This window comes from Adiantum capillus-veneris, chromosome 5 (genome assembly GCF_014529385.1).
Source record: "Adiantum capillus-veneris isolate H3 chromosome 5, ASM1452938v2, whole genome shotgun sequence".
NCBI classification, from domain to species: Eukaryota; Viridiplantae; Streptophyta; class Polypodiopsida; order Polypodiales; family Pteridaceae; genus Adiantum; species Adiantum capillus-veneris.
Genome location: NC_140935.1, coordinates 86104857 through 86131884, shown reverse-complemented (window position 1 = coordinate 86131884; position 27028 = coordinate 86104857). Strand labels below are relative to the sequence as shown.

Here is a 27028-nt window from a genome sequence, read left to right as displayed (position 1 = left end):
AAAGAATGACTTTAATATTACAAAAATACTCTTCAAGATCATCAGACCATGCAAATTCTACTTGTTGTGTCAACTTTTGGAAAGGGTGAAGTAACTGCGAGGCTAAGTGAATGAAGCGTGACATATACTTCACCTTTTGAATGAATGAGATGACCTCCTTAAGACTCTTCGGTGATGGTAGCTCAATGAGAGCTTTTGCCTTTGCTGGATCCACCTCAATACCTTTATAGGAAACCTTGTGACCAAGCAAGATCACTTCATCCTCACCCATGTGGCACTTGTCGGGGTTGAGTTGACCTCCCATGTAGTAAAGTTTTTTTAAACCTTCTTCTACCTTTTGTAGATGCAATGATTTGAGCTATAAATGCAGAATTCATCAATGAACACCCTGATTGACTTTCCAAAGAATGCTTGAAACACCATGTTCATGAAACGTTGGAAAGTTGCAGGAGCATTTGTTAGGCCAAATGGCATAACTCTAAAAGCATAACAACCCCAAGGAGTGATGAAGGTTGTTTTCAATTGGTCCTCCAAAGAAATACCTATTTGCCAAGTAACCCAAGTAGCCATCACACACGGTGTACTTCTCATGACCAGCTACCTCATTTAGTATCTCATTCTGAAATGGGAGGGGAAAGTGATCTCTTTTTGTTGCCTCATTGAGCGGACGGTAATCCACACACACCCTCCACTTGCCATTTTTCTTAGGAGTAACAACAACGGGGGAGACCCACTCTGAATTCTCCACTCGATAAATGAAACTTTCTGCTAGAAGCTTTCTTACCTCCTTAAGTAGAGCCTACTCCTTGATGACTCCTAGTCTCCGTAGCTTTTGAGCCTTAGGTGTGGCCTCTGGCTTCAACTCAATCTTGTGCTGAACAACATCCACTCCACGCACATCGGTGTAGTCCTTAGCAAAAAGACTAGGAAATTTCCTTAGCACACATTTGAACTCCTCTCTTTTGTCCTTTGTAAGTGTTGTAGACAACATACCTTCTAACATTTCTTCATCTTGCACATTTTGGTTCTCTTGAGTACCTACCTCTTCCAAACCTAGGCAAGAGGTCTCTTGGTTGTTTGGCTTAAACCTTACCCCCATGACTTCAATGGAAGACTCCTCTTCAGTAATGCTGCCGCTACTTTCTCCTTCTGAAGTGCTATCGGTCCAGCCTTCCTACGTCTCACTTTGAGATGATTCTTCATGGAGCTCCTCTTGGCGTTGCTCCTTCATGTCAAAGACAACCTTCTTATGATTGTCATTCCTGAAAGTTAATTTTCCACTCTCCCAATCCTGCAAAGCTCGCATTTTCATTAGCCATGGTCTTCCTAGGATAAATGGATAACCACTTCCCTTGGTCGACATAACATAAAAATCCACCGCCTTCTTAATGCCAAAAGCCTCTAAAAAAACATTTTTACAAATGCCTACACACCTAGCTTTGCTATTGTTTGCCATCTTCACTTTGATTTCAGGTGTCTCATGGATGTGCATGCCTAGTCTTTGCATGAGTCCCTTTGTCATGATGCAAATTTGTACACCCCCATCCACTAGACCTTTCCTAACCAATCTTCCTTTGATGTAACAATCTAGCACAGGTGTAATATCCTCATTCATTTCAGCATGTGCAATTTTTACAACAGGCACACTCTCTTTTACCTTTCTCCTAGTGCTAACTACCTTTGTTAAATCCCTCCTAACTTGTGGGCATAATGCAAGAAACTGAAGCCATGAGATATCAGGACCCTTACCTCTCATGTCTTCCAATAGGTTGTATGGAGCCATACCATGTCCAAGAGGGAAGTCTTGGAGATTGATACGACGTCGAGTCCTCTTAGCTTCCTTGGTCTCCTTTGCCTTCTTTTCTCGTCCATGGTCACTGTGTGATGTAACTCCTTCTTTGTCCTTACCTTTCCCTCGGCCACGCTTAATGCCATTTGCTTCCATGTCAACCTCTCTTGAATTTGTCACCTCTACCACATGCACATTTGGGTCTGTCAAAGGTGGAACTCCTTCTACCCTTTGTGGAGGTGGTCTTGGTCCATTTGGTCTTTGTAGAAGCCGTGGTTGCTGACTAGTTCCTTCACCTACATTCATCACTGGGTAATTCAAGTTAGGTCTCCCTGGCTCCCCACGGGGACAAGGACAATTATACATCCCATGTCTAGACTCTCCGCAATTCCAACACTGCAAGACTCTCCTAGGTCGTGGTGGATCTCTCTCTCTTCTGACTTCTTTGCTTGTCCCTTTAGACCTACAGCTTGTGCAAGGTGAATTGACAGGCTTCTTAAAGATTCATTTAACTTCTCAATCACTTCCGTCGTTACCTCAGGAAGCTCCCTAGATGTTGATGCTTGTGATTTACCTTTGGGTCTAAGACCTTCTATTGGAACCTCCCCCCTTAAGCACTTGAGTTTCCTATATTTCTCAGCAGCCCTAGTTTCAGCTGCATCAAAGGTAGCAGGTGCACCCGCCCCACTTTTTACCTTAAGGTCAGGAAAGAGTCCGGCTATGAACCTCTCCTTCTTTAGAAATTCTGCACCATCACCAGGGTTAGCAACATTTCGTATCCATAGAGCCCAAAGACGTAGAAACCTTGCTTGTACAAGTAGTAGTCATCTAAGTCTTTTTGCTTATGAGAAACAATGTCTTGCCATAATTTCTGAGTGTTTTGGGGATCAAAGAAGTATTTCTTGAAACGATTCAACACTTTCGTGTAATTCCCCTTAACTTCCTCAGGCAAAGAGTCAAACCAAGTGCTAGCATCTTTCCTAAGGACTACCTCAAACATTTCTACACGTTCCTGATCAGTTACTATCCTCTTAATACGGCAAGGCATAATGAAATTTGCTAAAAATAATTATGCATCCTCCCCAGGCTCTCCAAAGAATAAGGGGTAGCCACTCATTTGCCTAGTTGTATCCATGTTGCTGGTTTTACTCAAAAATTTCTTTTCCTTTTCTTATTTTTTGTGTTGAAAAATCAAATTTCAAATTAGAATAAAAATGTAAACGTCAAAGCTTAGATCGTAGCAAATCAATGGCAAAATGAACGGATTGACTAAGGCATTGATAGTCGCTACTTGCCTAGGTTCAAACATACGACGGAAAACACGTTGAAATTGTAACTTTGTGCCAACTATTACATGCACATCTTGTCTAGCCAAAGGAATGAATGTACGATACAAGTCCTCTTGATTCATTAACCTAGCTAAAACAAGATAAACACATGTACATCAAAAGAGACATTATAGTCTACAAGTGGGAGTATAATAGGATTTGGAGATTGTAGAATATCTCTTAATGCTTCAGCACCAAAGAGGAATACAATACGTTGTTGAAAAAAGATTTTTCTATCAATGCGAACATTTATCCTAATCCCTTGCACCCAATGAAACTGATGAAATTGAATTGCATGAGCAGGATTAGGACGTGGTGGATTGTTCATGTAAACACAACTAGTTTTTGAAGACATACCTTGTGTATGCTAACACAACCGCTCATTCCTCCGTGGGGGAACCAAAATTCAGGCGGTCCGGGGCGGGCAACAAGAAGAGAAACCTCTAGACACCCTTCAAGTCTCTCGTGCTGCTCAATGGGGCAGGGGCACAACACAACACAAACCAAAACAGCAAACCCACAGCCAAAACCCAACTACACAACAGGCACCACCTAGTTTAAGAGCGAACTAGGACGCAAAAGAGGAGAATCGTTAGAGCAACCCACAAACAAGCAAGGAATTTATACTAACCCTAACACCAATGGAACACTCTCACACACTAAAACACGAGAGAGAGAGAGAGAGAGAGAGAGAGAGAGAGAGAGAGAGAGAGATGGTGTACAACTTAGCTTCAACTTTATATTTTGCACAAGAAGGAACTTAGAGCTTGCGGAATCAAGTGACAAGATTTGGTTATAGCATCACTAGCACATTGTCTTAGGGTTATGGGAGCCCTCTCACCATCCACCCTTTTACAATGGTAGCCAAACAATAGCCAATGAATCACAAGCAACAAAACAACAACCTTCAATGAAACAAGTCACCTTATGAAGCTGAATGAGTTTGCCAAGCCAAATTGGAGGAGAAGCGTGAGCCTTTGGACATGAATTGCACCCAAAATTACCAATTCATTGATGTTGGGGTAGATACAACAATGGTAGGAAGAATATCTTCTACTCGCACTCATTCAAACTAGCTCAAGCGTTTCTATGCACCAAAGTGATGGTGTATAGAGAGCTTACTCTCTCTTTACAACCAAGATAGAACTGGCGTGTGCTACGCTCAATCTAGTGTGCAATGGTATAGCGATGTCCTTTACAAGGAGGAATGGGTTCTATTTATAGGTTTTTAGAAGCCTTGATTAGGATTAAGCCTAATCAATTTCATTAGGAAAGATCAAGGATTATGATTTTTTATGAATTGCAAATGAGAGTGGGGTCTCTCTTATCTCTTGAGTCACATGGATGTGGGCTCAAGTAAGAGAATTATTGATGTGGTGAAAGGAGAGAAGCTTCCATGGGAGTGAGTGAATTTGGTTTACTTGTGCGGTTGCCTACACCATATGTTGATAGTGTGGGTGCATTTTTACAAGAGAATTTAGTTGTTAGTGGTAATAATCACTAGAATTGTTAGTGATACATTTACAATGGGTAGAATGAGTTGATTTGATGAAGGAAGAGGGGTGAATTAAAAGAGAATCATTGAGATGGTGAAGCTTTGAAGAAGCTTGAACTCACCCTTGTGTAGATTGTGGAAAAAATGACTGCTGGTCTTCTTCTTCTTCTTCGCTTCTTTACGCCGCCGCCACGGTTGACCACCACGATGAAAAAGAGGATTTGTTGATGAAAACTCCTCAATTTGCAGAAGTTAGCATGGTTAAGATGCTGAATTTTAGATATTTTTAGGAGAGGTAAATGAAATTGTAACATAGAAGCAATAGAGAGAGACATGGAGAGGGTGTATGTAGTATGTAGAGGTTCATAAAAGAACTATAGGGATGAGAGAGAAGGGTAATGGTATAGAGGGTGGGAGAAGCCATGGAAATTGAAGGTTTGAGTGAGGGATGGAGATGGATGAGAGTGTATGTGTGTGGAAGTGCGGAAAGGTAAGAGAAGATTTACGGTGCTTTGTGAGGAAAAAAGTTGACAGAATAGGGTCCACAAAACAACTCATACCTCCCGTTCCTTAGCTTCAAAAATTCTGAAAAAGTTTGAGCGCATTTTTGAAATCATGATCTAACGTTTCTCTTTTGATGACCTGGTGAGATTCGGATTGGAAAGAAGCGCCAAAAATTGAGCCAAAACATGTATTTTCTGCCTTTCCCAAGTCTTTGATGTGGGTCCCTTGTGATTGGTTTTTCTTATAGCTCCAAGAGTGGGCTCTCAACACACCCTAGCATGACCTAAGGGGACTCAATTTCATGTGGACACTTGCATGGAGGAGATTATTTATGAATATAATATATACACATGATGGAAAAAACAAGCTAGTGTATGGAATTTATGATAATATAAAATCCTAAAAGATATGAAAAATAAAGGATATAAAAATAAAAGAGAATCAATTAAGGGGACCCTCATTTGATTTTATTAGGAGAGAAAAAGGATGGATTTATTTAAAGAAAAGATTGACTAAGTAGTAGAAGTTGTTTTTTATGGATTTTCACGGGATACGGATAGAAATGTGAAGGCATAGGGTTTTATTTTTACACGGTGATTGAAGAAAATAAAACAGTAATAATAATGTGGATAAGAAAAGAAGATATACTCAGGTCTAGTAATACACACACCTAATGTAAATATTTACATAAATAAAGAAATAGAAACCCCTCTATTTAGGCCCTTATAAAATAAGATAATTACACAAAATGGGCTGTAATATTTTCTATTTTTTTGGTTCACCTAGCCAAGTAAGTAGCTAGCTGAGAATTTTAATTTTTTATTTTTTATTTAAATATAGGTAAAGATTCTAATGCACACACGCCTATGTACAGTGAAATGGTAGGGATAGCCACAGTGTTTGGGTGATTTTGGTAGGGTGAGGTAGCTTATTATGCCAATTACGGAGAGCCAAAAAACGGCTATCAACAGTTAGATCAAGATGAGACCGTGGCAAAATCAGGACAAAGATCTTTAATATAACCAAAAATGTCAGATTCAGAGTTGCAGAAGTCACAAGGATCAAACACAAATCTTATAGACAAAGGTAAAGCTAAAGTGGAACTTCCACCGACTAGCAAAGAGGGTGTGACAGCATATGCCTCTACATCAAAGAATCCTAATGGTTTAGATTCTTCAAGCGAGTCAAGCTTTCAGATATTAAAGTCAATTGCTGACCCAACTGGAACCTCTAAGGAGACACCCAAAAAATCAAAGGTATATCAGCCAAAGTACTCAAGAAAGCAAAGGAAAGTAAAGCAAGTGTTTGTTCCGAGCAGTTTAGCCAAGATAGGAAATCAACACAAAAAATACAAACACATGCAACGGATAGCATCACAATGGAGCTTAAAACAATAGGAGCACTATGGAGGTAACACACAGATATGGGTGCCAAAACCGTAGGTTAGAGCATATGAAGTGAAGTCAGGACCCTCCCAAGAAGGAATGCCCACAAGGCATCAACCTCGACAATATCCTAGGATACCTAAGTAGCAGGAATACAACCAAACAACATCAAAAGATGATGAAGTCTACCACAACTCTCAAGAAGATACAAAACAAAGACGGATCTCAAAGAATGTTCCTCTTGGACAAGGATTCTACACAGGGTATACAAAGATTTGGCTACCAGTCAATCGACAGCCAGCTCCAACTACACCAAACCTGAATGAAGATCTCAAGAACTCAACAAGACTTAGAGAAAAGCAAAGTCAACAATGGAGCTACAAAGGTCATCAAGAGATTTGGATTCCTAAGTCTTCCAATGCTCCTAGTCAAAAGCCAGATGCCGATAGCCAACAAAGGCCTACAACAACATCAAAGACTCCTATCGGCAGGCCTAATTGGAGAATCAAATGGATAATGGAGTTTTCACAGTCAAAGAAGGACAACCCAATCAATGAGAATGCAGATTCAAGGATGAAAAAACAAATATGGCAAAAGAAACCTTCAATGCTAGCGTGGTCCTTCACTGATCCTCTTTTTGAGGATTCAAGCTTACTTTTACCTGAAGAAATGTTTGTAGTAAGGTCAAGAATGTAAAATTTCAAGTCACCAAGGTGCAAAAAACACTCTTTGGCATAGTCAGAGTCGGGCTACTGAGCCATCAAATGAGCAAAGCATTAGTCCCAACCTTCAAGTCATATTAAACTTCGTGCTAAGAGTCGTAGTTATTAGTCTTACGCTCATGCTGGATGAGATGAGCATAAGAGTCAAAGTCTATTAACTTACAATTGGTGGAGTGTCATAGAGTCCAACACTCACGCAGAGTGCACACTAAGATGAGAGCACATATCCTCGTCAACGAAAACCATTCTTAAAGGGGTGCTAGCTTGCAAAGCCATGTCAAATGCTTTTATAGCTACACCATCTTTTTGAATAACCCCTCAAATCATTCTTGCACAGCATATTGTTTCCCATGCATTTATGTGTATGCATAAATAGGATGTCCCACCATTGGACATATGCATTAGACACTCTTTTTTGCTTCCACCTATGCACCTTGAGTGGACTACAACAGGAAAACCAATGTTCCATCATGCTACCCTTTCAGATTTGCTGCCTTTTTAATTCCATATCTATCAGCAAATAATCCCTTCAGTACTTTATTAATATTTCCCATGCTAGTAAGTACTCCAATAATGCGCTTATCCCAAAGGCACTTTTTTCCCACTGGATTTTTTCCCTTTGGTCATCCAGGTATTAGACCTTTATTTAGAACCTCATTATTCTACTTCCCTTGTACATACTTTTTATAAATAAACATCAGTCTCATCATTATGCTATTACAACGGACAAATGCAACATCATCTCTCACACCAAACATATTCGGACCAATGAAGATGCTGCAACAAATTGAACCTCATCAACAAATTAAACAACAATTGAAGAAAATCATCCCATCAACCAATCAAAACCTTCCCTTGCCTCCACGGACACCTTTCAACAGTGCCCGAGGACGGGCACTAAAATAGGAAGGGGGGAATGTTAAATGAGTCAACGTCAGTTAACAGAAGCTGCTAAAGACGGAAGATATACGGATGCACATCGAGCATGAATAAGAAGAAGCACTAAAGATTGGAATTACACATTTTTCACGTTTTCCCAAAATGGTCACGTATTGTAAATTTCCAATTTATTTCAAGCCATAGTAATATTTCTAATGTGTTACGGGCTCAATGGGAGTTCCAAGTTGTAAAGAATAGGTCACTTACTATGCCTAGGTTGCAGATTCAGTAAGTGGTGAGCTCTGTAGGCCGTGGGCGCTCGAACATTGCATATTTTTAACCTAGGTATATAAGGCAGTGTATAAAAGAAATTAGGGTTCTCAAGTCATTTGTTGAGAGCACTCTTTGGTGAGAGCTCTTGAGGTGTGTGGCTATGGAGTCCTTGAGCTTTTCCTTTCTCATGAGACTTGATTAACACTAATCAATGATTCATTCTCTCTCAGTATGCCTCTCTCTTACTTCTTATGATTGCCTATGATGCTTAGATTAACTAGATCTTAACTAATTAGTGGTTAATCCCTCTCTAATCTTGTGTGTTGCCCCCTTTTGCTTGTGTGTGCATGTAGGTTTGATTGGAGTGTGGTGCTCAATAGATCTATGTGTGTGTGCTTGCGATTAGTGTGTTGCATGATAGGATTAGTGTTGTGTGCATCTTGCAATTGTAGTGTGTGTGATTGGGTTGATTAGAGGCGAAGAGAAGTGGATATGGAGATTGCCCTTCATTGCGGCTTCGCTCCTCCATAGGCAGAGAATCTCACCTTGTAGAGTTAACCATTTGTGTTGACACAATTAGCTCACTAACCGTGTCAGTGTTTCCATGCCTTAGCCGGGTAGCTCATCCCTCTGAATTGATAATTTTGTTGGTCATTGGAGCTATTGCAACGATGGGACCCCCAATAACCATGAAGTCCATCATTACGTCCTAGGGCACAATTGGCATCGCAGGGCCAGTAGGAAACGTTGCAGTTCTAGGTCAGCATGCCACCTCCATATTGTGGTAACTCTCTCTCTCCCCCCTCTCGTGATCTTTCTCTATCTCTCTCATGGCCGCCAACCACCTTCGCTCTCTCTCTATCACTCCTTGCAACCGCCAATTCCACTGCCTCTCTCTTTTTGAGACCACTTCCCAACTCACCAACTCCTTGCCATGCAGACTCCACCAGGTTTCTTCTCTCTCTCTCTCTCTTTTTAGGGCCGCCAGATCACCAACCACCACTACCCTCCACACACTCCCTTTTTGAATGCAGCTACTACTGGCAGGTTTCTCTCCTTCTTTCCCACCCAACTGCCACCAATTACAGGTGCACACGTACAGTAATGGCAATCGGAGTTTCTCTCTCTCTCTCTCTCTCTCTCTCTCTCTCTCTCTCTCTCTCTCTCTCTCTCTCTCTCTCTCTCTCTCTCTCTCTCTCTCTCTCTCTCTCTCTCTTCAGGCGTCCTCCCACTCTCTTCAGGCATCGTCCCACTCTCCCTCCCTCTCTTGCATGGTGTGGTAGATGGATAACCACCCACCACCTCACTAGTACAGTCCTCAGTCAAACACCACATGGAGTAGCCAACCCACCAACCAACCTCTCTCTCTCTCTCTCTCTCTCTCTCTCTCTCTCTCTCTCTCTCTCTCTCTCTCTCTCTCTCTCTCTCTCTCTCTCTCTCTCTCTCTCTCTCTCTCTCTCTCTCTCTCTCTCTCTCTCTCTCTCTCTCTCTCTCTCTCTCATACAGCCTCCATTGAACTGACTCTCTCTCGCAATAGACAGCACTACTCTATGAAAACATGAGCAACTTTGAGCTACTACGAGCAGCAATGCTTGCATGTCAAGCTAGTGTGAGAATCAGCTTGATCCATCAAGCTGCCATCAGCAATGGCAATTGCAGCACTATAAAGCCACAGAAGATGACGACCTCAAAGAAGGAGAAATTTGGGAAAACCCACAAGATGATGTCGATCTAGAAGCCGGTGAAATTTCTCATGGTGGAGAAGATTCTGAAATTCTCTATGTCAAGGTAGACGATGATCGAAATATTAAAAAGAAAAACAATGGCAAAATTCGTGACTACCGAGAGCACTGATGATTGTGATGGTATAGATTATTGTGTGAGAAAGCACCTCGCAATGTCGATGCTATCTAGCTCTGCGTGGCCGTGTCCAATGTGAACCGGTGTTCCAATTAGCTCCGTGCTTGAATTAAGGACACCGTTGTTGTCCCTAATTCAATCAGTAGCAGCATCGAAGCACGAACAGAGATGGACAATGTTGAAGACGCTCTTCAATGACTGATACAATACTTTCTTCGACAACGCCCACTGTCTCAAGCATTGATGATGCTGCTGATGATTTTAATCTGATGCTTTTCGGCTTTTAGTTTTGTTTTTTCCACTTTACTTCATTATAATTTTGTATCCAACCATTGGATTAGATCCATAAGGATTTTATTAGTTTGGTCTCATGGCCTTTTTGAAGACGGTTAATATAATCTTTCATTTCATTTTCTCTCTCTCTTTCCCCCCTTACCAAACTGCTGGAGGCTACCTTGGTATTCGAGACTCCTCATGAGAAGATGTCGCAGTAGATAACACACCATATCCACAACAAGACGGGAGTCAAGGTAGAATGAGAGGCCCGTATGCATAGGTTTGCGGTAGGTTAAATCCTCATGGACGTGCACTTATTTGTATATAGTGCACATGGGTTACTTATGTTCAATTTAACATATGCAAAGTAGTTGTATTTATGTTCAACTTATGTATGTGAAGACATTGTACTTCAAAATGTAGTTACTCTCCCCATGTTGGTTCTACCCTAGCGTCTCTGCATATTTTCTCATCTCATGAAGAATGTCCCGTCCCCATTTTAAAAAGCAACGTTGTGATGCAACTCTAAAAATGTTGAACTCACATGCAGTTGATTGCCATTTATACATGGTTAGGCTTTATCAATATAATCAATCTTAGGCTGCAATTGTCACTTCTCACTCATGACACTCATGGGTGTTCTTTTATTTATTTATTTTCTCCCAATAAGAATTTTAAAAACATAGAGGCCTTGGATGAGAATTCAAAATTAAAAAAATATAAATAAATAAATTAGCAACTATCTCATATATATATAGCAATTTTGATAGGACCTTGTTTGATCCTTTTAAGTTGTCATTTTACTTAAGAATAGTGATTTATTATGGCATTATTTTTACAGTTTATTTTATATATATTTAAAAAAAAGTAACGTGCAATCTTATCAGCATTGTATTTGCAGTCGGTTAAAGTTGTATTCTTATGTGGTTCATAGCTCCACATTTCTTTACCCTTCAATATTTTTGGAAAAGAATGTGACCTATCCACTTTTATTTTGGTTTAATGCATGTGTACCATCAAGACTACGCACACTTGAACAGAACCAGTTAGCTAAGTCCTATCCTCACTCTCGTTTCTTTTTCAAGACCAAAGCATCTATATTGATTACATGCTTGATCAACACTTATTTACATGCATTATCTTCTGAGTTACTAAATCAACACTTTCTAATGGTGTGGCCATACATATATTAAATGGAATTTCCATTGAGATCATCTCACATTGAGTTATGCAGTGTTGGAATTAGGGTTGTAGAGAAATGCACACAGCTTGGAGAAGATGAAGGAAGCCCAAGGCACACAACTAAGAGTGTATTACTTAGTGTCCAATGGAAAGATAGATAGCCCTAGAGTGATGGGCGTATATACAATGCTTGGGGGGAAAACCTCCTAAAGAGGGAAAAAATGCCCCGGCGGTCTTGGTGTGTTCACACACATCACTACCACATGTATATTGTAACAAATCCCCCCTGGAGTAATGTGGTGAACGAGAGCTGGCACATGAGTAAAGGGAAGTGACATGCCCTTAGGACATGATCAGTCCACACACATATTTACACAAGGGTGCAACTACACATGGATGGCTTCCTCTCATGAGAGAGGGTAGCCCATAGAGGCTCCTTTTGGCCTATTAAATGAGTCCTCTTCTACACATGAAATGGTGGTGGGGAGTGTGGGAAGTGGTGAAACTGTTCTGCATCCATCTACTCTAAAGATGGCAAAGATTAGTTCAGTTGTAGACCACTTAAATGACTTTAATACCAACATAATTTAGCTTTGATTGGTGAAGGTGAACTTTGATGATGAAGTGAAAGCTTTCCTAATACTATCATCTTTGTCGGATAGTTGAGATAGCCTTGTAATGGCCCTAAGTAACTCAATCTCTGGTACAAATACTCTCATTTTTTATGGTATTATGGGTGTTCTCTTAAGCAAGGAAATGTGAAGGAGAAGCACAGATGAATCATAAAGTGTTGCATTGTCAATGGAAACAACCAGAAGACCAAATGAAGGCTGGTTCAAGAACCAAAGGAGTCATGAACAAATTCATTACTTGAGTGTTGAAACTACAGCAAGAAGGGCCACATCAAGAAGGATTGTTGGTCCAAGAAGAAGGGGCAGGCAAAGTGGACCAAGATGCTCTAATTCTTTCACTAGATGATGTGTGTAACTCTTGGGTAATAGACTACAATTTCATTCCATGTGACACCACACGCACTATTTCCAACATCACACCAAAGGAAATTTTAGGTATATATACTTAGGAGATGTTTATGGCTCCCCAATCTCGAAAAAAATAAAAATCCTTTCAAAACGTTTTTTTTTGCCATACTCACAATTGTGAGTTGAGAGAAATTATATGGTAGCTCGAAAAGAATACAATTTTCCTCAAGCACTACATGTGCCATGAGGGTACTAGGGTTTCATTTAGACTTGTACATAAAAATAGAGTGCCGATACACCTACCCTCTTGAGTGTTCTAATAAATTCACTGCTTGAATCCATTCTTTATCCTTGTCAAGTGCCCCTCTTCTTGCTCCTACGACATGTATGAGCTCAGTGCTCTGACGCACACTATCCCCAAAATGAGCTACATCCAGTTTGTTCTCAAAAAACCGAAGGTTCCTAGACTTCCATACATGATTTAGGTAGCAAAATCTGATAACGTGTGTGGACACCAAAATTGTCTGTATTTGGAAACTACGACTTTCCAAGATCAGGTCATCCGTAAAGAAGATGGTCTTCCAACTCCTTCTTACCATTTGCAAACCCTAGCAGCTAGTCCCTCGCAAAGGAGGACACTTGAAAAATAGATGAAGGGGGTTCTTAGAGGTTGCCCTACAACCACAGCAAGTGTCGGATCCGATTCCTCTGGCATGCACCTTAATCCCAATAGCAAAGGCACCCTAGAGCCCTTTCCAGATGAATATCTTTATGTATTCATGCCCTTTAGTATCCCATATGGTGTTGACACTCTTTTCCCAATGTTCTTCTGACAAGTTTTTGAACCAGATTCTATTGAGTGGGGCAAACCAATCCACTTTGTACACCATGACATTATAGCTACTCCCGGTCTTGGGAAGCAAGAAAACTTTGTCTTTCAGCTAATGCCAGTCTCCAATCAATTTTTATCCAAAACTAGGTGTAAATGAGGATGCTAGCACTTCCAAAAGTCTACTAATTAGAAGCCTTTTCTATAACTCCAGATTATGTTGCAACACCAAGAGCTCCACATCCTTCCAACAAAATCTTATGTCATCGCAAAGATGAGAAAGTTTAGAAATCTTTTTGTTGTTTACCAATCGTGTGACTTTCCTCCAAAAGGGATCCACGAAGCCCCTTCCAAGTTTGGAGAGCTAGGGAGACCAATTGTGGGAGGAATCCTTGAAATATCTGAAATTCTCCCCCCATTCCAGGGTTGAAGCTGCTTTGTTACACTTTTGTGCTAATTTCCCTGTGCAACCGCCCAACTTTAAGAATGTCCAAAAAGGTGCCAAAATCTTGTCAAGCACATTGGCCTTCTTCCATATGCTCCCTTTTGAAATAAAATTTGTGTCGTTTATCATATCCCAGGCCATGATAGCTCATTCTTGTTTTTGGTCAATCAAAGAGACAACAAGTTTGGCACATGAGGCTTCTGCATGCACCATGGCGTCAATAATCCCCATTCCGCCTTAATTCTTAGGTCTTGCTACGCATTCCCATTTTCCCATTGGCAATGAGTTGTGGCTTTCATGTTGCTTTTCCACAAGAATTGCTTGATAGGCTTCAAGAATTCTTTCCAATTGGATTTTCTCAGGTTTAGCAACGTACGATAACACAAAATGAAATATACGGTATCATCAAAGAATTGATCACCATGACTCTGGTATGGAGGGGGAGGAGTACAAACTTCCATCTTCTCATTTTACTATTTATTTTGGTCAACAACTAGTCAAAGTTTTGTTTATCCATAATGTCCACCCCAAGTGGAGCACCTAGGTGCTTGTACACAATGCCCTTGCCTATGACTTCTCCGGACCACTCTGCGGAGTCAAAGGAGTCACTTTCTAAGAGATATATCAATCTTGATTTCTCAATACTACACATTGAGCCAAGGGGGGTTTCTAATCACCGAGCAAAAAAAAACAAGCGAAGAAAAATACAAGCATATTGATCCAATAGCAACAATGGTGAAAAGAAAAAAATTATGCCATGTTCATTACTTTCACTACCACAAATTTGAAACTCGGGTGCATTTGCCTATTGGATGCAGAGATAAAGTCATGAAGCAATAATCTCTTAAAAGCTTCTACATTGTGAGTGCTCTCACTACTGAAAACACCCAAGGTCATGGCACAGATAGACTCTTTCATTATCTACCCCAATCAGTTGTAGGTCAAAAATATTTAATGTGACATGATCACCAACATGCTTACTCTTCATTACTAGAAGTGGTCTCAACACCTTGAGAGACTTACCAAGATAGCGTCCACAAAGGGCAAATACTCCATCAACACTATTGTCTTGTCCTTTAATACCCCCATCAAACATTCTTGTGAACCAAAATGAATTTCTCAATTTCACTATTTGCAGCACCACAAGCTCACTATGTACAATCATTAAAAGATGCAAGAAATTACACAAAACAAGTGAGAAGATGTGTGTGCATCAACGGTGCTAGATGGATCATCTAGTAAGGAAATGTCAGCATCATTGTACACTGCTCTTGCCAATTGGATCTGCTGCTTTTGTCCGCCACTTAAATTTGTTCCTCTCTCTCCGATCTCTGTAAGATCACCATGGCTAAAGCTCTTCATGTCTTCTTCTAGTACACAAGCATGCACCACCCCATTATATCGCAGTCCTTCCATTAATTCTCCAAACAAGATGTTGTCACGAACTGACATTGACTAGATCCAAGCAGCCTGGGAGGCGTATGCTAATGTTCTGTAGATGCACACATGTAACAAGAACATCCTTGCTTACTAATAAGGTGCAAAACACCATAATTAACATTAGTTCACACTCAACGATGGATTACATTTCTAGGGAAAGAGAACAGGAGCCATACTAATAGTGCCACATGACCTTGTCATTTCTCCAAGAAGAGCAACAAGGAGAGATGTTTTGCGGACACCTATAGAGTGCTGCAAACAACTACCTTTCTTCCTCGTTTTATCACCACATCAAGCGCACAATGTGTAGGCTGAGGATCCTCAAAATGCCATCTTAGAGATGCACCATCCACCCTAATTACATAATCTCAGGTTATGGTTTCACTACCACCGACTGTTGCCAATGCTTTTCCCTCAGGACGTTCTTCTTCTTCCCAAAAATTCTCCAAGCAAATAAAAGATATATGAGCTCAAATAAAAGAAGACAAGACATCGGGAGTCATCCTAACAGGAGCTTGGATGATCCTAAAAATTTCTAGTACTGTGAAGACCATTATGGATCTGAGAGGGATGCCAAAAAGTAGACAAGTGATGAAGACCAAGCATGTCAACAAAGTAGGCATAAGCCAGTAAACAATAGTAGCATACATCTTTTTCTGTTGTGTGTCATTAAGGTTATTCACTTGCTCTTACACATTTCTTCTAGAAATAGATTAAATTTCTCTTTCCATGCTTGCAACTTGATCACCTCCATCCCTTGTAAAACTTCTGTGGTTGCTCTCAGTCTTTCATCCTACTTTTCCATGTCGTTGAGGTACACATCCCAGGATATCCATGCCAAGATTGAAAGTATCTTCTCTACATTGCGGCAAGGCTGTGGAGCCTGGTGCAACAATGAGCAATTCGTGTTCTTCTCTACATTGCGGCAAGGCTGTGGAGCCTAGTGTAACAATGAGCAATTCGTGTTCTCTCTCTCTCTCTCTCTCTCTCTCTCTCTCTCTCTCTCTCTCTCTCTCTCGATAACTTATATATGCCATTGCTTGAAAAGGTATGCGAAGGGGGAGCCGAGCGTAAGTGCAACTAGCTGTCTGCAGGTAGTGTCCAAGCTTGCAAAGCCCCACTATCTCATTGTAGTGGTAAATGCCATTGCAAGATTTTCTAAGATACACACACATGCAATAGCAACCAGATTAGTTGTCAATCCAATATCTCAATCCCTTCAATCACTGCAAAGTGTCACAGTATTGTCATTCGTCCTCCTTGCCATCATCCACCCAAGAGGCACGCATAGCTCACTGATCTGATGTTGCAACCATTCCACGCCGGTGCGGATTTGTTGCAGTAATAGCAGACCAAAGAGCTACTACAGCACAGGCAGAGGAAGCGCCCGTCGTCGGGTAGGGCCCCATCGGGTAGCAGAGTTTGAAAAAATCAATTTCACAAACATACTTTAGGGTTCGTCGGGTAGGGTCCCATCGGGTAGCACAGTTGAAAAATAAATTTCACAAAAATACTTTAGGGTGAATTCAAAGAGGTAATTTTCTAGAATAATTGGTATTTTTTGTAGCTTAACTCTATTTTCTAAAAAGTTTCAAGTAGAATTTTCTCCTTCTTGCCCTCCCTTCAACCCGCTAATTTGGTTTCTCAACTGGATCAAGGGTAAGCTAAGGCACACTTTGCCTCAACACTGATAGGGTCCATTTTAAGAAAAAAAAATTCAATTGATATGCATTGTCACCCACATGTTGTTAAAAAATGGAATTTGGCTAGATTACTTTGGCCTTCAAGCTCAAGAAATCATACAGCTTAGAAAATTCTTTAATCCAGCTTGCCTGCAAACGACATGGAAATCTCTCGAATGCTAGGTACTTTTGACTACTAATTGATTACGTTTTGCTCATTAATGTTTAGGCGGGCCAGGGCTAGAAAATAACATTTTCCCTAACCGGTGAAAATAAGGGCAAACTGGAAATTCTCCCAATTTTCAGGTCAAAATTTGAAGCTTTTGCCATTAATTATAGGAAAACTTTTGTAAATTTTCTTAAAGGCAAGCTTAAAATATAATCGGGATTTTATAATTTTAGCTAGTTTAAAAATACATTGCACCCCGGGTTTATTTTTCTAACACTCTTAGGCCCTTGGTTGGCGTCAAATGAGTTTGTAGATAGAGGCTATGGAAGGAAGAAAAAGCTTCAATTTTCTTTTATAATGATATTGTCAATATAGAATCTTCAATATTTAGAGGCGTTTTGAAATTAATTAGTTCTTCATGATTACAAAGCCACTAGCTCAAACAATGTCATGTAGTTGCATTGTGTGATTAAGCATATTTTTTGTGTGACATAAAGGCATCCTAATCTCAAATGTTTTTGATGCTATAATAATGCAACTTCATCTTTAGTATCTCCTCATAAGAATTAAGATATGCTATTGTTTTGTTATCACAGCTTGCTCACAGCTAGACTTTACCTCATGCTTGGCTCTCAACATAGAATGAGTGTGTTGATTACAATGAGTGTATTGAATACATGATAAATGTGTAAAATACGATTGTCGTTGGTGATTGAAGGGGTTGTTTTTTTTTTTGAAAACTTGGGTGTAGTCCAGTAGTTAGGAGAGCCTCTCAAAGAAAAGGAAGAGGATCCGGGGCTCATGATCCTCTATGCAATGATCAAGTGAGCTCTATTTTAGTCCACAGAGGACTTTGATGACAATGATCTTCATGGTTATGAGAGTGAGAGCACGGACATTGGCTTGGGGTCATTGAATGAAGTAGATGCTCACATAGCTAGGCAAGAGTGCAACCTTTAAATTGGCTGTAATTTCAATTCCATGGGATTATTTATCATGAGATTTGAGTTTGGTTGTGGGATTAGTTTTCAACAATGAAAAATCCTCTTGTACTTCTGCAATTCACTCTAAGTAATAAAGAATGTCTAAAGGGACTTGCTCAATTTTTTTGTTGCTTGAAAATACTCGCTCACCAGTTTGTATAACCTATCGGAGGTAGTGGCAAAAAAGCTGAATAATCTCAAGGGCTCTTCTTAGCATTTCTATCTTGGCTTGAAGAAGAGCAATGAGTCATCCGCAAAGATCTTTGCATAAGTGAAAGGTGAGTTTAGGAAATGAAAAGCCACATAAAGGTGGAAAGTCAAAAGACTTTTTGAGTCCATTTAAAGAGGTGGTAGAGTGCACATTGGTACATTTGTGTTTCTCTTCTCCTTTATTTTCTCTTTAGTGTTTTCTTCTCCTTAGAGTGTCCTTGCACTATATAGGTAGTAATTTTTATTTTTTTTGAAGCCATTAGGAATACCTTATACTTAAGACATGATAAAGCTTGTGAAACTGCTGAGAAAGGAATAGTCTTTATAAAAGCTAAAAGCTTAATCTCTACAGGTCAATTGGATGATGAAGGTCATAACGTTACATTCAAAAATAAAAAATAGAAGATGTCAAAAGACTCGTGATTGCAAAGGGAGAAAGGGTGGGTACACTACTTGTGTACAATTAGCGCAAAGGGGGGAAAGGTGGATACACTCTACTTGTGTACAATTAGCACAAAATCTTTCATTTGTGCAACAACTAGGAAGTTGATGGTGTGGTATGGCACTAGCATCTTGGCTACTTGAGTGCCAAAGAAATTCAAATCCTTCAATCAAAGAAGATTCTACTAGGTCTGAAAGAAGTAAAACTGGAGTTCGGTGAGGACAAAATTTTCGATAAGCAAAGGAGGGTTAAATTTCTAAAAGTGAAAAATGAAAGAAAAATCAAAAAGCTTGAATCGATAACATACAAGCCTACCACTTTAGCTTGGATAGAAGCAGTAAGTACATATGTGTACTTGAGAAATTGGTCACCCTCAACCGCACTTGGATGGAGGAATTATATGAAAGGGCAGTGGTAATGCATGTGCTAGTCTCCACCCAACCATGCTAACTTATATCCTCCCCCTAGCGTACACATTATCCAGCCATGCCGGTGGCCTTGCCCGTAGGAACCATGTCCTTAGATTACCCCCCCTTGGAGAATCATTTTCGTCCTCGAAAACGAACATAGGAAAACGTTTCTTTAGTGCGGAGACATTCTCCCATGTAGAACCTTCTTTAGGTCTATCTAGCCATTTTACCAACACTTGTCATCTGATGTTAGGTGCGAAGCTCATGAGAATCTAAAAGTTTTTTGGCTCGTGAGGGATGCTTAGCGGTTCAATAAGGTCAACTAACACACTTGTGTCAATGACATTATCATTCTGTCCTAGCTGTTTTCGCAAATGGCTAACATGAAAAACAGGATGAAACTCGTGAGTGCTCTGGAAGAGCTAACTTATAGGCCACTTGACCTATGCTTTTGAGAATGGTAAACGGTCCACAATAGCATGTGGTGAAAGTTTAGCAACTTTTCCCGTCTTCAAACTTTCTGAATGCTCCGGAACCTTGAGGAAAACCTTGTCTTCTTCTTCGAAAGTAGCAAGATGATGATGCTCATCTCTGCGTACTTCTTATATCGATCTTGAGCTTGCTTAACATTCTATTAAGCAACTTGAAGCATGTCAAAATGGTATTGGAGAAAATCCTTTCGTTGTTGTACCTTCTCCTTAGCCAACCCCACCGTAACGGGTGATCTAGGTTGAAATCCATATAAAAGCATAAATGGACTAAACCCTCTAGTCACATGCTTTGAATTATTCTAAGAAAATCCCAATATAGGTAAATAGTCTTCCTAATTGATTTACTTCTTGCTAAGGTACGCTTGTAGCATATCCTCTAGCACTTGATTAACTCTTTTGGTTTGACCATCTGTTTTTGGATGATCAGTTGTACTTAGATTAAGTTTAGTTTCCAACTTTTGAAACACAGCTCTCTAGAAGTGATTATCAAACTTTTGATCTCTGTCACTAATGATACTAGCTGGAAGACCGTAGAGTCTATATATATGCTCTATAAATAGCTGTGCTAATTTTGGTGTCTTTGGAGTTTCTCGTGATTGTTTAGGCTTCTTAGCCTCTTGTGGGCGTGGAGAGGTAGATTATCTCTTATTCCTCTTGGAATGTGTGGGAGATCTACCTCGCCATTGGCTCTTAGCCACATTGCTCTTAGAAAAATTATTCTTAGAATAGGGAACATTTCCCTTCCTCTCTTGGTCATCATCATATCTTTGGGCATGACTGATGGCTTCTTCCAAATTTTTTGGGTGTTGGATCTTGACATGAAGATGATAGTCTTTGTCAAGACCCCTATTAAAACCCTGTATCTTTGGAATTCATCTAGACCTTCTACTTTTAATATGATTTCCCAATACTTTGAAGCACTTCAAACTAGAAGTAAGTACAAAGGGATTAGAAACCCTTAGAGGACCTTCCACCTAGTTATCTCTTTGCCTTGCTTCTCTCTCTTTAACCACTTTACACAATCCCCCACCACCATTTCATGTGTAGTAGAAACCTCCATTTATAGACCAAAATGAGTCTCTATGGGATGCCCTCTCTTATGAGAGGCAGTCGTCCATGTGTAGATGCCCTTGTATAAACATGTCCAAGTAGTACTTGATCCCAACCATTGAATGCCGACCACGGGCCATTGAATTTTGGCCACTGGCCATTGACCACCAATCACCGGTCAATTGACCATTTAATTTTGGTCACTGGCGGCCAATCATCCATTACTTATCGATCATCGGTCGACTATTTTTTGGTCATTTTCTAGCTGCCATTAAGCTTAGAAATTCAAGCAAAAAGGAATATTCCAATGGTGAGTGATTTTTATCATGCACAATGGCTTCTCCTCACAATGGGGGCATTACAAATGTGTGTTTTTTAGAATAATAATTGCAAGGATAAATCATGCTCCATACTTAACAATCTCCCACTTGGAGACTGGTCTCCACCAAACGTGTGACTACTTTTTGTTTTGGTTTCTTATCCTTGATGAATGCCAATTGAATATGAGAAAAAGCTCAACTTCTACTTGTTAACCATATTTGTTAGCATGTCTATAGGACTCTCACTTGTGTGAATCTTTCCAAGCTTTAGATGTCCCTTTTTCAAAAGTACGCATGAAGTAATATCTCACTTCAATATGCTTTGTCCTTGATCAAAAGGCTGAATTCTTTTCAAGATGGATGACATTTTGATTGTCACTATAAAAGACACACTTTTCTTGCTTTTATCCAAGCTCCTCCAAAAATCTATGAAGCCACAAAATCTCTTTGCTAGCCTCTATAAGAGCTACATATTATTCTTCTGTGGTAGAAAGCGAGACCACTTTCTCCAACTTTGAAGCCCAACTTATGGTTGTGCCTCCAACAATGAAGATGTAACCTATAGTGCTTCTTTGAGTGTCTTTGTCACCTACCATATATGCATCAGTATACCCTTGCAAGAAAATGTCAATGCCTCCAAAACATAAAGCATTCTTGGTTGTTCCTTTTAGATATGTAAGTATCCATTTCACAGCTTGGGCCAATGTTCTTTACTTGGATTCTCCATGAACCTACTCACAACTCTCACTGCATGTGCAATATCTAGCCTTATCCACACCATAGCATACATTAGAGAACCTACTGCTACATTATATGGAGCTTTAGACATATAAAATATCTCCTCTTCCTTCTTTGGTCACATATCCTTGCTTAGTTTGAAGTGACTAGCCAAGGTTTAGAAATTGGTTTTGCATTTTGCATTGTAAACCTTTCCAGTACCTTCTTGATGTAATCCTCTTGAGATAGTGTTAATGGCTTCTTCAACCTATCTCTTGATATTTTCATACCAAGTATCCATTTTAAGGTACCTAAATCTTTTATTGAAAAATATTTAGACAACTCTTCTTTTAGATCTCTTATGTCTTGCATGTTAGCTCTTGCAATTAGCATGTCATCAACATACAACATTAGGATGATAAATATTCCATCTCCCAAATTCTTTGTGTACACACAGTCATCTGAGTTGCATCTTTTGAATCCATGATCTACTATCCATTGATTGAATTTTAGGTACCACTATCTTGATGCTTGCTTTAGATCATACAGGCTTTTGCTTAACCTGTGTATCATTTTCTCCTTACCCTTTTCTTCATACCCCTTTGGTTGAAGCCTGCAAATCTCCTCCTCTAAGTCGCCATGAGGAAATGTCATGTTTATATCCATTTGCTCAAGATTTAAGTCTTGAGTAGCCACAAGGATTAATTAAAACAAGTAATGGAATTCATTTTTACAAGAAGAGAAAATATTTCATTAAAGTCAATACCGTTCTTTTGAGAAAACCCAGTTACCACAAGCCTAGACTTGTATCTCTTCTTCCTCCTTCAACTTGTACACCCATTTGTTTTGTAGTGCCCATTTACCTTTAGGTAAATCAACCAATTTCAAGATTTGATTTTGATGCACCAAGTCCATCTCTATTTGCATGTTATTTGTTCATTCTTCTTTGGATTCTTGTTGCATGGCTTCTTCATACGAATTTAAATCTTTAGAATCCAAGACAAAGAGATGGTTGAAGAAAGGAATGAACCTCTCTAGAGGTCTACTAGCTTTAGTAGATCTCCGAGATATAAGTTGAGATTCCTCATCTTGTTGGCATTGTTGCATGTTGTCACCATTTTTCCAAGTAATTTTTGTACATATTTTTGTTCCTTGAATATAACATCTCTAATCTTAAAGATTTTACAATCTTCAGGATTCTTATAGGCGATACCCAAAGTCTGCTTCTCCATAGTCAATGAAGAAACATTTTTTTGACAATGCATCTAGCTTAGACCTTGAACTTCTATCTATGTGTTGAAAAACTCACATCTAAACACTTTGAGAAATGCATAGTTCATCAAATTACCTGTCCATGGCTCTTCTATAATGTAAGGACATGGGTCCTACGTGCAAGGCCACCGGCACAATTAGACAGTGTATACGCTAAGGGGAGGCTATAAGATAGCATGGTTGGGTAGAGACTAGCACACACATTACCAGCGCCCTTTCACTGTTATTCAGAGCTATTTTTGGGAAAGGGGGAAAAGAGGGTTGCATGTGCATGCGACGTGCTGCTTCTCTCCCATCATTCGCAGACAGGGACGCCTTCGTTGTGCAGCAAAAAGAAGGTAGGCACAAAGGCCTGTGTGCAGCACGCGAAGGCAGACAACGACAGCTGGCCGCTCCTAAACGCACGAATAAGAGGGCCGACCAAGGCAAACTCGATCGATAATTCTACGACATCGAGACTGTGTTGGTACCGTTGGCTATGCACGTAGGAAGGTCCTCTAAACCCTTGCATGAAGGAGGGTTGAACCCATCCCATGAGGGTAAGAGGCCAACACTCTACCATCCAAGATGTTGAGCCTTGTTGTGTATAACAAGAAAAGATAGCATACTTGTGTTGACAAGAAAGCTAGAAGGAAAAGGAAAGCTTCAAAACTTCAAGGAAGTAGTTTCACCCTTCCTTTTCACTTCTTGGAGGAAGGCAAGTTTTCCTCCAAAATTCATTTTTTTCTTCAAGGAGGAAGCTTCACACGTGAAGAAAAGCCTTCACAAAAATGATGAGTTTTTGTGAAGAATCAACGAAGGTATTCTTACAATGAACACGACATGAAGCACTACAATTTCCGCAAGGTGAGGTTCGCATGCGACGCAAATCGCCAAGCATAAAGAACACAAAGACTTCAAGCTTTACAAGGTACAAGTTGACGTTTTTTTTTTCTCTCTTTACATTAGTGTGTGTTTACCATGGCCAACGAAGATATTCCACCTACACACACTTTTGATTTTGAGCACGTACATAAAAAACAGGGCACCACAGGTACTGTCAACACTGATATGCATGACGATGATGATCTAGGAGATCATGGCCTAATAGGTATGGCTGCTTTCAAGACTTTGGAAAATTGCCAAAGCATACTTGAATGCAACCTCTTTGTACTCAATGCAAATGTTACAAATCTTAAAGAGCTACTTGTGAAAATTATGAATTCACAGACTACTCAAGGAGCCACAAGTGGCATGGTTCAAGAAAACCAAGCTCGCACGACTCAAGGAGTCCAAGAGACAAGTGCTTCAAAAGATGCAGAAGGTAGCAATGCATTGCTTAAGAATATCACCATTCCTGAGTTTCACGGGGAAGAGCGTGATTGCAACAATGATGCGGTCAATACATTCTTACACAAATGGAGTGATATTCATAGGTTGAGACACACCCCAGATATAAAGACGGTTGTGGAAACAAGTCTATCTCTTAAAAGCAAGGCCTATAAGTGGTGGATGACATTTCCAATAGATGCTCGTCCTTCGTCTTGGACTATGTTTCAAGCTTCTTTCTCCAAAGAGTTTTTGGACTCCAATGAAGAAGATAAGAATTGGTTATCATGGGATGCACGCTGCATGTCTGGCCTCTCTCTCACACAGTACCTTTTACTCTTATAACTGCTATTCTAGAAATGCACATTTTTAAGGACCCCTTCACAAGGAGAAACCATCATGCGTGAGAAAATTCACTTGCTGCAAAATAAAAAATTCATACCCGAGCTCGAGCAAAGCTCGAGACCAAGACTGCCAAAATATTCCCTTTTGAGGTAACTAGGCTTCTTGTAGAGAGGTCATGCAAGACTAGATCATCGGTGAACAGGACAAAAGAAGAAGAAGAATATAGGTAAAACAATAGAGGAATAGATATCCCTAGAAGAGTAAAAGAAAGTACACGAGCTTGCATGGAAATGCCAACCCCTTCCTCCTCCACCACTAATGACTAAGAAGAATAGGAAATGGAGAGCCAAGAAAGTGGCCTTGCATGATATGCAAAAATATTACAGGAGCAAGAGGTCCATAATTTCCTAAGCTTCATTCTCAATGAATGAGCACACTTGGAACAATTTAGCAGTTTTCACTCTCTCAAAGTCCCACAATGTTTGAAATATTGTTGAGGAAAAGAGATTGATCACCCTCTATCACCATTGCATGCAAAGTGAGAACACAAAAATATCCTCCATTACCTCATCTCTAGCTAGTACTTAATCTTTGTCGTCTGAATGGCTAGAGTCCCAAAGGATCTCAAGTGCCATTGAGGCCACAAAATGCTCACTTACCTCTTCAACCTCCCTGTCTTTCTTGTCAACAAGGATTACACGAGCATCTTGCCTGCGTTTTACTCTTTTCTGAGCCCTAGGCTTTATGTCCTCAAGCACCAACAAAGCTAGAACCATGTTCCAATTAAGGAAGTGGGTGCCTATACACCTCATGTCCAAGTCAATTAGGTCATCCCCATCCTCTATCTTATAGTCCCTCTTAGCAAGCCCTATGAAAAACCTCAATAGAAAATATCAAAAATTCTTGTCAGATTTCTATATATGCTTTAGAAAATTAATCAACAACCACCTAGTGTGAGTCCCTTAAAACAATTGCATATTTGGACATGTGTGCCTCCATGCACAAACTTTTTGAATGCATCAATGTGAATGACTAATGTTGTCTCTATGTCAATTGTGCCCTCAAACACGGGAACTAGTGTATTGATGTGATCGGTAAAGGCCCATCTTTGTCAAATACATAAGGAGTGCCTCATGGGGTGTTGCCATGGAGGTAGATGGGAGAAACTGGCATAAAAAGCTAGAGAGCTAGAGTTTTATGGCAAGGAGAAATGAAATTTAAAACTTCACATATGACTTTCAAAGTTGACACATTCACAATTCAAAGATTAATAAACTACCAAAATCACCACCTAAATCAAATTAAAAACTAAAAGAACTTAACTTAAACTTTACAATCCACGGTTATGCACAGAGATGGGATGTAAAATATTTTTTTTTGTTAAAATAGGGCTCTGTGGTTGAGCTAGTATAATGATACATCATGGGAATGAGATGCCCTTACAAGTGAAAACCTTCTCTTCTCCAAATGATATAACTGTGCTATTTACATAAAAGGAATATAAAGAACCATTGGTAGAGAAATAGGTCAGCTTTGTGTGACCCATAGGCACACTGTAGCATGCAGATCCACCTCCATCCTTCTTTTGGTTGTTGGTCCCAATGCATTGTTTGTTATCCGCCATTGCAAACTATCCAAGCTTATTAAGTTAATGGGAGACATATAATCGCATCCATTTTGCCTTGATGCGGCATAAGGATGGCTATAGAAGAATTTCTCGTATGAGACAATCTCTCAAGGTAAACACTTTGCATTACAGCTTGCCAAGGTCCATATGCATAGCTTAAAATTTTTCTGTAAAAGATTCCAAAGACTCACACTTGATAAAGTTGGATGGAAAAATATATATAAGAAAAATACGCCAAATCATGTACACATTTGAAACAACCTAAGAGGTCAAAGCATAAATGGGACAATCCAAAACATGTAAGCAAAAGTAGGGCAATGTACAGTTTGCATAAAACTTAGGTTTAGAGAAAGATCTCAAGGTTTTACCTTTGCTAGCAACTTGCCATCTTGAGTTTTCTTCTTGAAATCCATGATTCTCCTCTTTCAATTGTGCACCTGAAAAGCCATAGGTCTCCTTGACCCCTTAGTTTGGTTGTATTGTGAAGGCTTGCATAAATCATTTGTAGTCGATAGTGATCCCCACTATCATCTTGCACATTGCTGCATCTTAATGACTCAATAATGCTCTTGGGTTGACAAGCACCTAAACAAGTTATGAAAGAAATGCAGCACA

At 39.9% G+C, this 27028-nt stretch overlaps 1 pseudogene; it reads right to left on the bottom strand.

The window, feature by feature from the left end:
- Positions 1–14697: 14697 nt before the first annotated feature.
- Positions 14698–25562, bottom strand: LOC147457667 (ABC transporter C family member 8-like; annotated as a pseudogene).
- Positions 25563–27028: the final 1466 nt, after the last annotated feature.